This window comes from Odocoileus virginianus, chromosome 16 (assembly GCF_023699985.2).
Source record: "Odocoileus virginianus isolate 20LAN1187 ecotype Illinois chromosome 16, Ovbor_1.2, whole genome shotgun sequence".
NCBI lineage: Eukaryota > Metazoa > Chordata > Mammalia > Artiodactyla > Cervidae > Odocoileus > Odocoileus virginianus.
The window spans coordinates 5,210,118-5,224,008 of NC_069689.1; the positions used below are offsets into that span (position 1 = coordinate 5,210,118).

Below are 13,891 nucleotides of genomic sequence, written 5' to 3' on the forward strand. Positions count from 1 at the left end.
ACACTCTCTTATTCATACATCTTTATATCATTCATTTGAGGGATGGTTTCAACCTCAGTTCTTTCGTGCTGTGCTAAAGTGAGGGATATACTAAGATATCCAACTAAGGGAAGCTTACAGATACACTGCAAAATTTAGAGCAGATGGTCCAAGATGAAGGAGATAGGATCCCCAACCTCAGAGCCTCCTACTTCAGTAAGAAAGAGGAATCAACTCCCAACTCTGACAAGTCTCAGATTTTATGACTGAAAAACAACATATAAGAAAATAACTGAAGGACTTCACATAGGTAGAAGCAGAAACATCACCTGGAACTGATTTCAAATGCTCATTCTTGTAGGAGGAAGTCACAAGTCCTTCCTCTGAGCTCTGATTAGACAACTCTTATACATGAAATTGTCAGGGGGCTAAGTCTCCTCGGTTCTGTCTCATCTCAACAAAAATTTGAAGTGACAGACATAAAAGCCCTCAGCGTGTCACAGCTCTCAGACCATGTTATAGCTCTCAGGTCTTGAACAGACCATGTTATGACTCTTGGACACATCAGCGTTATAGTTGTGTTACAGCTCAAGTTTTATTTAGAAAATAACAGGAAAATACATCCTTGAGGAGTGAGGCCATGCCGACCCAAAAACACGAAGAGGAGAATGAGCACTCGAGGGAGAGAGGGACCCCCGGCCCTTTGGCTCCTCTTTTTATATGTTGTTTCCTCCCCCCGGGCCTACCCTAATGTAAATTGGGCTAGCCAGGAGTGCTGTTTGTTCTACCCAAGGTCCTCACTCTCGTCCTTGGACCTTCCTTTGTTCTGTTTTTGCGGGCTTTTCCCTTCCTTGTCTTTTAACCACCACCATTCTGGACTCCTTTTTCCTATTCTAATTACCTAACATTACCCCCTCAAGAGATAGGAGGCCCAATTCTTTGGGAATAGGGGCGTCGAGGTCTTTCTGGCTACTTCCTGCTGAACTGGGACGGCGAGGGGTATTGGGCCTCCCCCTCTTGCTAGTCTCAGGCCTCAGAGTCCTTATAGCGGTGTCCATCTAAGGGTGAGTGATATTTTCCGTGGTCGGCTGTAGTTTTATGTATCTTTGTTGAACTGGCACTGCATGTTGTAGCTTGTTGACCTAGGCAGAGACAGAACAGCTTAGGCAATTGATAATACATGGACAATCATAAGCAGCATCAATATGGCATAAAAGGACTAGTAGGGGCATTAGCCAATTCCAAATTCACATTGCCAGGATGGCTCAAGTCCCTCCTTGTTCAGGGATCAGAAGATCTATCTCCTGTCTGTTTTGGAGTACAACCCCTGGCAAGCTGTTGGCTCTTTAGAGCTATCCTGAGAAATCCTATCCCCAGAAACTAGATTTTGGGGGTGTTCATTAGAATGGCACTCATTTATAGTTCTGAATAGGTGTCTGAGATCTCTCTCACAGGTGTATTGAGTGTCCTCTTCTGTTTTCTTCCACAGCTTGACTCGTGAGTAGTGAATCCAGGAGTCATGTCCTGGTACCCTGACTGCTGTGGGGGTACAAAGTATTACAGGGTAGGGGCCCATCCATGTGGGCTGGAGTTGAGCCTTTGGGGACCCAGTTTTCCAGACTTTAATTAGGACGTGAGCCCCTGGAGCATATAGTGGTGAATCCTTAGAATCTTTTGGAGTTCACACCCCACGAGCGTATATCCTGTTGGAATTGCCCAATGGCCATGGTATAAGACTGGAGGGTCTGGCCTCTGGATCTAGAAAGAGGTCATTGACATAAACAAAAGGTCTCCCATATAGCATCTCATAAGGACTAAGACCAACATGTTCCTTAATGGTAATGCGGGTGTGGAGGAGAGCTATTGGTAAATTGCTTCCATCCCAGGGAGGTCTCCTGGGTTTCTTTTTTATCACTGATTTTAAGAATTGGTTGGCTCTTTCTACTTTTCCTGAAGACTGAGGCCTCCAGGCACAATGGAGATAATAAGTAATGCCCAATGGTTTAGAGACCCCTTGGGTGACCTTAGAAGTAAATGATGTCCCATTGTCACTTTGTAATGACCTGGGCAGATCAAATCATGGAATGATTTCATGGAGCAGTTTTTTTCTTCTTTCTACCACCTCTTCAGCCTTCTCGGTCTGGGTAGGAAAGCCTTCAATCCATCCTGTGAATGCATCTATCATAACATAGTATTTATACCCTTGAGAAACTGGCATCTGGGTGAAGTCCATCTGCCAGTCCTCTCCTGGGTAGGCCCCATGTCGTCAGATGGGCTGGGCCAGCTGTGCTCTTCAAGCTCCTTGGGGGTTGTTTAATTGACAAGTGAGATAAGAGGAGACCACTTGACTTATAGTTGTTTGGAAGTCTGTTCCTCTGAAGGACCTTTCTAGTAATCTTTGGAGGGCCTTTTCCCTTAAATGAGTGGTGGCATGTAAGAGTTAACCAACTTCCATTGGAGGTTTCCAGGCACAAATAGTGTCTCTCCTTTTGGAACCACCCCATATGACCTTCTTGGAAGCCCTCACTCTTAGCTTTAAGAGTCTCACCTTCAGTATATGAAGGAGTTTCTGGCAATTTAGTCTGTGAAACTAAGGTGGCAACCCATATTAGGTCATTGTTCTGTAATGCTGCTCTCTTAGCTGCCTGATCAACTGCTTGGTTCCCTCGTGCCACTTCTGTGCTCCCTTTTGGTGTCCTTTAAAGTGGGAGACTGAAACCTCAGTGGGCAGATGGACTGCTTCCAAGAGCCTAAGAATTTGATCACCATATTTGATTGGGAACCCTTGGGTGGGTCAAATGGCCCCTTTCTTTCCAAATAGCATAATGTGCATGTAGCACCAGAAAGGCATACTTGGAGTCAGTGTAAATGGCTACTCTTTTTCCTTTTCCCAGTTCTAAAGCTCAAGTCAGGGCTATGAGCTCAGCTGATTGGGCTGAACTACCTGGTGGCAGAGGCTTAGCCTCTATGGTATCAAAACTGGAGACTTCTGCATATCCGACTCTTCTTTTTCCATCCAAGACAAAGCTGCTTCCATCAGTGAACCGGATTTCCTCAGGATTGATCAGAGGATCTTCTAACAATCCCTCTCGGGGTTTTGTCCAGTGATCCAAGGTTTCTAGACAAGAGTAAAAGCGGAGAGAGCCCTCTGGGGTAGGCAGGAGGGTGGCTGGGTTAAGAACCTCACAAGGGGATATAGTGAGACCTGGATTTTCCATTAGCACTACTTGATATCTGAGAATTCTTTGATCAAACATCCATAATGGCCTCTCCTATTTAGGAGCTGTTTCACTTGGTGGCTGGTAAAAATAGTTTGCCCCCAAAAGAGAGTTTCAAAGCATCTTCTATCAGGATTGCAATAGCTACAAGATTTCGAAGGCAGGGGGGCCAGCCTCAAGCAGTTGGGTCGAGCCTCTTGGATAAGCAAGCTACAGGCTGGGGCTCAGATCCCAACCTTCGAGTTAACACTCCCAAGGATATTCCCTTTCTTTCATGGACATAAAGTTGGAATGCTTTTTCTGGGTCTGGCAACCTCAAGGCAGGTGCCTGAGTTAAGGCTTCTTTTAGTGTAGCCTCTGCCTTCTTTTGAGGAGTTCCCCACATAAGTGGGATTGAATCATCCTGTCCCTTTAAGCTGGGCAATTAGACCATAGTTGGGTATCCAGATTCTACAATATCCAGTTAGCCCCAGGAAAGATTGCAATTGATTTCGAGTTGTGGGGGAGGGCAACTGGAGGATTCCTTGTACCCGATCAGAGGACAGCCTCCTGGACCCCTGTGTAATCTGAACTCCCAGGTAAGCGACATTTGTCTTGACCATCTGTGCCTTAGCATGGGAGATTTTATATCCTCTGCCAAAAAGTTTAAAACCTGAATTTCATGTTGTTGGGCATTTTTCTCATCTGGAGAGCAGATTAGTAGATCATTTACGTGTTGTAGTATTTTCCCATGAGGTCCCAGGTCCAGATCTAGGAGACCCCGGCTAAGGGCCTGTCCAAACAGGTGGGAGCTATCTCTGAACGCCTGAGGTAATACTGTCCAAGTTATCTGTTGGCGTTTTTTCTCCTGGGGCCTCTCACTCAAAGGCAAAAAGATATTTGGCTTCTTTAGCCAGTGGTATGCAAAAAAAAATGCATCTTTGAGATCTAAGACTGTAAACCACTTGGCACTGGGTGGGATTTCTCCCAAGATTACACAGGGAGTGGATACTGTGCGACGGAGGGGGACTACAGCTTCATTTATGATTGGGAGATCTTGAACCATTCGCCAGGTTCCACCCTTCTTCTTTACTGAGAGGACTGGAGTGTTACATGGCAAATTGGTGGGTACCAATAACCCACAAGCAAGGAATTTATTTGTTAAAGACTGTAGTCCCTCCCGAGCCTCTCTTCTGAGGGAATATTGTTTCCAGTTGGGAAACCGAGTGAGATCTTGGAGGACAATGATAACCGGTTCAGCTTGGTGGGCTCATCCAGGAGTCCCCTTGTCCCACACCTGGGAGTTAATTTTGTCCTCTCATAGTTTTTGGTCCCTCTCTATTGGAGAGGGTGTAATGGGTTCTTCAGTAGTAACCAGAAGCTGTAGGGCTCTAGAGGCTGAAAAGCTTCCCATCACAAGGGTGGTCTCCAGTTTAGTGAGTATCTCTCTTCCCAATAAAGGAGTAGTGCACTAAGGGACCACCAGAAACTGGTGGGAAAATATTTGTCCATCCCAGCAACAAAGAAGTGCTCAGTTGACTCTTTTAGTAGTTGTTTTTCCTGTAGCACCCAAAATGGTACAGGTTTGGGAGGAGAAGGCTCTGGAGTAGGAGATCAAGACAGAGTAGGTAGCTGCCATGTCAACCAAGAAATTCTCGGACCTACCTGCCACATCCAGTTGCACCCTTGGCTCTAGCCCTGTGATGGTCATCTATGACAGGTGGGCTGGCTGGAGCGGGCCGCTTCAGTGCTGTTGAACATCATGAGGGAAGGCTTGGCACTTGACCTTGAGGCTCTTGGGTCCCAAGGGCAGAGTGCCACCCAATGTCCCAGTTGATGGCATTTGTAGCAAGCTGTTTTAGCAGACTTGTATAGGTTTGGACACTCTTTGGCCCAATGCCCCACCTGTCTACAGATCAGGCATTTGCCTCATGCCTTGTCCTTTAAGGACTCGGGGTTTGCCATAGGGCTTCCCTGGAGGGCAGCCAGCATCTGGGCATGCCTTGTCTCTTTCCTTCTCTCCCTCTCCTGGGCCTTGGCCTCCTTCTCCTGTTCTCTGTTATAAAAGGTATTGCTGGCTGTCTGGACCATCTCATCTAAAGAGGAAGCAGGGTCCTGCTGCTGTAGCTGTTGTAATTTTATTCCGATATCTGATGGCACACTGGGACAGGAACATGTCCTTTAAAAATCACCTGTCCCTCCTAAGTGTCTAAGTCCAGATTGGTAAACTTTTGGAGGGCCTCTTTTAGTCTTTCCAGAAAGGCAACAGGGTTTCGTTGGGCTCCTGACTTATTGCTGAGACTGGGCACAGTCCCACAAGTAATAGGCTTCCTTCTGTTTCCATGGGTGGACTTCCTTAGGGGTGAGTCTTTCTGAAGCTTATCTTACCCAGAACTGTGGCAACCTGACAGCCAGGCGTCCCCAGGTCAGGGTGCAGATCCCCAGGCAGGCTGAGGCATGACAGTCTCCTGGAGATTGAATCCCCAGGCAGGTCAAGGCAGGTTGGCCTCCCGAGAATTGGGTCCCTGGGCAGATCAAGGTGTGACAACCTCCTGGGACCCCTGGACTGGCGGAACAAAAGCAGGTTGAGGCGTGACAATCTTTCGAGGACCAGATCCCTAGGCAGGTCAAGGCAGGTTGACCTCCTGGGACCCCCGGACTGAAGTTGGGCGTCCCCAAGGTCTCCAGCATGACCAGTGCTGGGTAGAATTAAGGGGTTGTAATTTTAACTCATTTTGTTCAGATGGGAATAGGTATCATGATGTAAAGCAATCCAAGCCTATGTCCTGAGACTGGGAAACAGTGAAACAGTCATAAGCCTTATCCTGTTACTACTCTAAGGGATTTAAGTCATTGATTTCTTCCCTTAGTCCTCCATAAGAGCAGTTTAGGGTGTCTCCCCTGGTAAGCATTGTTGTCATAGACCCACTTTACGTAATAAAAGAAGTAATGACAAAGGAGTGGGTTATCTGGCCCTGTTAGGGGCATTAAGGTGTTTTAATAATAGACTAGGTGGAGCAACAAGGGGGCAGGGTTGCCTACAAGGGGCAGGGTCTTGATTGTAGGAGTTAGTAATTGGCTTAAGAACAAATTTGTTAAGAGGCAACATACCAGATGTTCCATAAAAGTGGAGTAGAGATTTGATCCGGGGGTATGTTTATAACTTTAGGAGAAGGGTGGTAAGGGTTTGGGCCCAAACAGCTTGCAAGGCTAACTCCCAAAGTGGCAAACATTATCCCTGGAAACCCAATTGCCTTTGAAGGGATGCCAACTGATGAACTTCTAGCAGGCATTGTGTGCCTGTCTCTCACCCCAGTAGGTTCACTGAGAGACGCTGATGTTGCACATGTAGGAAACATGGAAGATGAAGTGCTGAATATCTAGAAGGATTGGATATTATACAGTATTTCCCTCCCAAGAGCTAGCTATTTTCTAGTTGTCCCTCCAGAAGGTTATAGAGGCACTTTGTGGGCCTGAATGGGCCTCAGGAAAAAAGTATGAAATAGGAGGGAAGGGGGCAGGGCACAACCTTTGAAAGAATGACATAGCACAAGGGCATAACATAAACTGATTAAAATCAACTGGGTCCAAGATGACAAGTAAAATTCAAGTAAACCTTTATCCCCAATCTGTAAGCTAAATGACACACCCAGCTCCAAGTCACTGTCAAAAGACAGAGGAGTGGGTGGTTCCCCAATGGCTGGGATGATCCTCCCACTCATTAGCATATTAATTAACTCAGCTGGCAAAACCTAGCCAGGCCTCATTCCTGTCCAGAGCCCTCTGCAATAGCCCACACCCTGCAGTGTGCTTCTCTCTGGATCCTAACAAATCCACCTCTTACCTGTCACTGTGTCTCTCACAGTGTTTGCAATGTGAGAGAATGTTTGCAATGAGACATCAGAGCCTGAGTTTCATTAGGTCCTGAAGTCAGGCATCCTGGGTTTTCGCTGGGTTCTGAGTTCCGGGAGAGAGAGCTAAAGGACAGGAGGAAAAAGCAGTGGGGAAAACGTGCCAAGGAATCCCCTTCATACCCTGCCGGAAAATCTGCTAAATAGCTGACCTGTGCTCCCAGCTTTCATTGGCCTGATCCTTGGCACAAAGAAGATTAAGGACAGAAGAACCCCCACTGGCTTGGGTAATAGCTACTGGGGCTCAGCAGATAGTGCCTTTGGGACATACCAAAGAGTAGCCTCTCCAGAGTCCCTCAACTGCACCCACTGCCACCCACCTGTTTCCAGGAGGTTGAGACTGTAAAGGAATTAAGATTTTGTTAGGCATGTGTCCCTCCGGCCATAGGAGCGAGGACCTCCTACCTTAACTGGAGGTCTTCTGGAATCGGAGACTGAGTCGCGTGAGCTTTCTGCTGAGTTCGTTTTTCCCTGTCCCAGTTTCCAGCACGATGGGCCTCTTGTCACTTCCCCTGCGCTGGGTTTTCTTCGCATTCCGCTTCTACCTCAGGAGCTTTCACCAAGTTGGGCTCCTGCTGTGCTTGGCCTCCTCCTTGAAGGGGACTGCGCTCAGGTTGTTTCAGCCAGATTAAACCCAAGTCACAGCACCATAAATGTCAGGGGAGTGTAAGAGATTACCAAGGAGACTTGGTTCTGTCTCATCTCAACAAAAATTTGAAGCGATTGACATTAAGGCCTCGGCATGTAACAGCTCTCAGACAGACCATGTTATACCTCTCAGGTCTCGAACAGACCGTGTTATAGTTCTTGGACACATCAGCATTATAGCTCTATGTCACAGCTCAGTTTTATTTAGAAAATAAGAGGAAAATACATCCTCGAGGCGTGAGGGCATGCCAACCCAAAGACCGAAGAAAAGAGAGAGAACGAGCGCTTGGGGGAGAGAGAGACCCCCAACCCTTTGGCTCCTCTTTTTACATGGTGTTTCCTCCCCCTGAGCTTACCCTATGTAAATTGGGCTAGCCAGGGGTGTTGTTTGTTCTACCTGAGGTCCTCACTCCAGTCCTTGGACCTTCGTTTGTTCTGTTTTCAGGGGCTTTTCCCTTCCGTGTCTTTTAGTCACCGCCATTCTGGACTCCTTTTTCCTATTCTAACTACCTAACAGAATAATTTGTTTAGCCTGCCCCTGTACCGTGAGCTTTGAGAGCCTAGCCTATATCTGTTAATTCTTAGAAGCTCAGTCCCAGCTAACAGCCCCTGAGGGCCCCCTGAATGTTTTCTGAATGAGTGAATCCACATTTAAACATTCACCTAGTAGGAAGAAGGTCAAGGAATCCTGGGAATGCTGAAGATAGTATCTGTGAGCCCAACTTCAAATACAGACAGCTGAGGGGGTAAATTGATAGTAGAGATGGACTCTCACATTCATACTGTATTAAATAGCTCACAGTGAAGACGAATTCATAGGGCCTGGACTCCATCTGAGGCCAAGTGCTGGTCGGGGTCCTTGGCTAAGAGGAGACTCTGCCTTGGGCGCCAGTGTAATAAACTGCACTCCATTATCTGCATTGTCCTTCTGAGTGAGTTTCTTTCCCAGAAGGCGTGGCTATAACAGAACATTTTGTTGAATGCTATTAAGTTTCATGTCCACTATAACATTTAAGAATTATTATGTATACCAATTTATGGATCAGCAAACTCAGGAAAACCAGCTAGTTGTACAACCTTATTCAAGCAGAATTGATGGGACCAGCTACTTTAATTCCAAACATTGTCTCTAGAACATAGCAATCTGCAAGCTTCAGCTTATTTTCTTTGTCTATGTATGTTTCTGCCAGTCGTCTTTTGTCTTCCCAATCTCACTGCTTTGTCACCTCATTTTCCAGATGTGTTTTTTCCCCTCAGTAGTTTTCCACACTGAGTAGTAGTTTTCCTTTGATGAATGAGGAGTCATCAAAGGGCACTATTTAATAGAAACCCCACCCCCCACCCCAGTTTTCTCTGAGCCCCTACCCTCTTCTTTCCTGACCTTGTTGATTCTCCAGCTATTCTCCCTGCCTTGCTCTCACTTTTATGGAGAAAGTTGAAGGGAAAGAACCTTAAGATATGAGTTCTAGCTTTGATTCACTACCCACTTTATTTACACTCCAGTGTTCAGACCTCCTCTCCGCTCCTCCTCCGCCTGCAACACTGGATATTTCCAAGAATTGTCAAAGTATTAACTAAAATCATGCTTGGGAAAACACTTCATAAAGTCCTAAAGAACTAAAGAAATGTATGTTCTTTTTTACTATGTGACTCTCACACAGAAGGGAATGTCCAGGGCACTAGTAAGAAACGAACCTAGACTAGAAGGAATTGCCAGGAGCAGCAAAATTGCTGAAGACAAGTGGCCCCAAACAGGCCCAGATACCAGTGCCCCCTCCCAGAGAAGCAAGTACCTCTGAACAGCACCCCAGACAAAAAGTGGGTAAGAGGAAATAATTTGGGTATTTCACTTCCACTAATTCCTCTGGAAAGGCTAACAACTATGGCCCAGGTATGTAGGGTAGACTTTCGGTAGGTGTGGGTTTAAGCTGGACTGATCTGGTTTAGCACTGTGGCCTTTGGAAAGGAAAATCTTACAAATTTTCTGAGGTTCTGATTGCTCATCTGTAAAGTGAAGATAAGCAATCTTCTTATTGCTTTCAAACACACTGTAAAGTGTTTGAAAGCATTAAATTAAATATAAAAGTGTTGACACATTGAAGTTGTTCAGTAAGTCCAGCTGTGATAATAGGGCTATGCTTTGTTCGTGTTTATGCCCAGGCTTCTGCACAATGCCTTATCTGTAATGTGCCCTCAACATATATTTTCTGAGTAGATGTGTCCGTGAACTATCTTCTAAATAATAAGGTTGGGAAATTAAACCTACTAATAGGAAGTACAGGATGCTAACATTAAACTGGGCATCTTTAGTCAGTGTGTAGCGTCAGTCTCTCTGAACCAATAGTTAAAGGGAGGAAAAACAAAGTACAGAGAAGTGACTTTCCTGGTGGTTAAGTGGTTAAGACTCTGTGCTTCCACTGCAGGATGCTGGGTTCCATTCCGGGTCAGGGAACTAAGATTCCACACGCCATGCAGTGCGGCCAATAAATAATGTAACATTAACGAATAAAAATACATAAATAAAATTTTTTAAAAATAAATGCAAAAAAATTTTTAACAAAGTATATAGATCAACAGGTGGGTGAAATCACAGTTTCTGATCAAACAGGATCTAACTCTCCAGACCCCACCAGCCTTGCTCAGCTTCTCTTCTCCAACTCAGAACTCAGAAGAAAGGAGACTGAAGTGAAGATGTACAGCCTACGAGAAAGAGCAAGCCATGTGTACCAAGAGGTCAGCGAGCTCCAGGATATGACGACTACCTCTGTGAGTAACCCCACGGGCCCATTCGAAAGGAGACTGAAGTGAAGATGTACAGCCTACGAGAAAGAGCGAGCCATGTGTACCAAGAGGTCAGCGAGCTCCAGGATATGACGACTACCTCTGTGAGTAACCCCACGGGCCCATTCGAAAGGAGACTGAAGTGAAGATGTACAGCCTACGAGAAAGAGCGAGCCATGTGTACCAAGAGGTCAGCGAGCTCCAGGATATGACGACTACCTCTGTGAGTAACCCCACGGGCCCATTCGAAAGGAGACTGAAGTGAAGATGTACAGCCTACGAGAAAGAACGAGCCATGTGTACCAAGAGGTCAGCGAGCTCCAGGATATGACGACTACCTCTGTGAGTAACCCCACGGGCCCATTCGAAAGGAGACTGAAGTGAAGATGTACAGCCTACGAGAAAGAGCGAGCCATGTGTACCAAGAGGTCAGCGAGCCCCAGGATGACAACTACCTCTGTGAGTGACCCCGGTGGCCCACTCACAGAGAAGGGGTTATGAGGGCTTGGTACAATAATATAACCTCACCATTTGGTCCCCCAATCATCCCTTTCCTCTATGATTTGGGGTACAGGATCAAGGCCAAATGCCGTGAGCACCCCGGTTCATTCTGAAGTTCTTTATGACCAGCAACATCACTATACCTCCCCTCATCCCCGTTGCTCTCGCCTCCAGATTGTAAGAAGTGTTAGAACTTCATTGACAGCTGTGCTGTTCATGAGCTCCCAACCTTTGTAAATGACTCAGCAGTGGAAAAGGTGCATGCCAATCGCTCAGCCCTCAGTCTTCCTTCTGGGTTAGGTATCAGACCATCAGGTATCCCTGAGGCTGGGCTTGGAGTGTGGAACGAGGTGTCTGATCTGCCGCTGGGCCTGCACTTTGCCTCTACAAGGGCCAGATTACAGATGAAGAGGCTGCCAACAGTGGATACTCCTGGCTGGTGAGAACATCCCTCTTTCCCTGTCCTCTGACCTCCAATCACTTGTGCATGTAGCGGGGGACCTCACGTCTACATGTGAGGACGTGGATGAGGATAACATGGTCAGCCCTATATACTTTGTGCACTGTGCATCAACACAGGACTTCTATCTAAAGACCAGAGGAGAGATGGAAGCACAGTGGCACAGGCACACAGAAGTGGCTCCTCCCGTGTGGAGTCCTTGCCCTGAGTGCACCAACAGACTCAGACATGGAGGTGATGATTAAGGAGCTTACCACGTGGTCACGACTGGCAATTGAATTCATGCAGGCTGAAGAGCACTGATGATAGCAGAGGGAAATAACTCTTCTATTACCTCCCACCAAAAAAGAAAAAGAGAAGTTTATAACACTTTTTTTGGCACTCAGATCACCAAAGGGAGAAACTGCTATGAGTATGTGGATGGAAAGGACACATCTTGGGCCAACTAGATGAGATGAGTCCAGTGAGTCTGCAAGTTATAAAGGTCGCTCCTCCCTCAAGCCCACACCCCTTTCCTTCTCAACCAGCCTCCTTCAATAGATTTCACATCTTTCCTCTTTTTCCACCATACTACGTTCTTTCATTTCAAAAGACAATAGAATGAAAGAAATAAAAATGTAGTATATGCCCTCAAAATGTAAGTCTCTATGCTCAACAAAACTGGGGTACTTGAAAACAACTTGAGGAGTGTAGGTTCACCAGGGACACTTTAACTCACCTAACTGACCCTTACCAACCACTTTCTGTGTTCCAGTTTAGACAGTAGAATTCATTACTGAAGCAGATCACACATCCCGTGTCCTTTTGGAGGACATACTTCAGATAGAAATTAACCAACTGGTTTTAGGAATATGTAACCTTAATTTTTCTACTTTTGAAGAATTGTACCAGGATAACCTGAGGGACCTTGAGCCCATGAGGGCAGCAACCTCCCCAGGCTAAGCTCCAGTGAGAAGTGGGCCCTGAGGCCTGGGAAGGAATGGGGGTCAGGACCTTTCTCTGAGGGCCTTTCATCAGGGGAGGCAGAAAGTGAATATTACTATTCTGTGTCTTGAGCTAAGTCAGAGCACTCTCCAAGTTTCCACGGGAAGGGGTCAGCAAGTGAATGGGACCCCTGGATACAAGTGGGGAGACTGGAGAAAGGCCTTGGACGAGAATTCAGGCTGGGGTGAGTGCTAAGGAGTGCATGCTAGGCCTAGAAATACCAAGTTCTGTGGAATGAGAACTTTGAGTTCAGAGGAGCTAGACCTCACCAGTCTTACTAAGGTCAGTCCAGGTGGAGACAAATGTGGAACTGGGCTCTGGAAAATGGCTAATTAGGTAAGGAGAGAAAAGCGTTCCAGCCAGGAAGAGGACTGGAAATAGGAATTCACATGGTGTGGTCAAAAGTGTGAACAGGAAGTCCCCAGGAGGGGTGGTGTGGTCTGTGGTGGCCTCAGAGAGTGAAGGCCAGGAGCTGGGATTGGGTCTGACAGGTGGAGGGGACTCATCACTTGTGGTTTCTTCCCCTTTCCTGGCCTCAACCCCACTTATGTGAACTGTGCCCGGGACAAGGAGCAGAACCTGGTAGCCTTCCTGAATCACAGGCAGATCTTCTTCTGAACCTGCCAGGTGGTCAGGCCGGGCTGCAAGCTGCTGGTCTGTTACGGGGACAAGTACAGCCAGGAGCTTGGCATCAAGTGTGGCAACAGGTGGAAGAATGAGCTCACTGCCAGCAGAGGTGAGCGCTACTGCTCTTCAAGCACTCCACCCCATCCTAGGGAGCTTCCCTGGTCTGGCTCTGAAGCACAGTACAATCCAGTGTAAAGTCAGTCAAGTCTCAATTAAAATGCCTCAGAAATTGATTTGTATCATGTGACTTTTAGGGAAAAAATTATATTAAAATTTTTTGTTCTAATTTTCAATATTTCATGCAAAAAAGGTATAACATCACCTTCTGCTGAAAGGCTTAGAAGCAAAAAGCAAATTTTCTAGCACCTACCAGCTCTCTGCCCTTTACCTGTTTCTTCCTCATTTCCTCCCATTTCTAAGCGACACATGTACAGTGATTTGCAGTCAGTCACTGTTTCAGTTCATTGTCATGTGAGTTTCTACTCTGTACCAGACTGGGCTCCATGCCCTCAAATAGAACCACCTTCTGGGGCAACATGTGCTTAATACCAGACAGGGGCTGGTGCTATGAGGAAAACCAGTCCAGGAAAAGGGCCTTGGATCAGTGTGAACAGAGGGTGGGGTGTGGTGGAGGATGATGGGGCAGGGTCTCTCCAGAAGTAACACTTGTGGGAAAGGATTCAAGGCAGGGGAGCAGCCAGTGCCATAGCCCCAGGGCTGGGAAGATAAGCCATGCCAGTGGTTGTAGGCGGAAGCACAGAGGGAGATGAAGGAGGATGGATGGACCATGGAAGCCTCAGGGC

General features: G+C 46.7%; 1 long non-coding RNA gene across 5 annotated transcripts; it reads right to left on the reverse strand.

Annotated features, from left to right (window-relative positions):
- Positions 1-374: 374 nt before the first annotated feature.
- LOC110149424 (uncharacterized) lies at positions 375-13,415 on the reverse strand. Of its 5 annotated transcripts, none has more exons than XR_011491692.1 (4): positions 7,493-13,415; positions 7,021-7,153; positions 2,924-5,742; positions 375-1,121 (listed from the first exon to the last, which is right to left on the reverse strand). It is a non-coding gene; the product is annotated as an uncharacterized lncRNA (long non-coding RNA). The 5 variants fall into 5 exon arrangements; XR_011491691.1 differs by having other exon boundaries at positions 2,924-4,926; positions 5,565-5,742; positions 7,021-13,415; XR_011491689.1 differs by having other exon boundaries at positions 2,924-3,097; positions 4,842-5,742; positions 7,021-13,415.
- Positions 13,416-13,891: the final 476 nt, after the last annotated feature.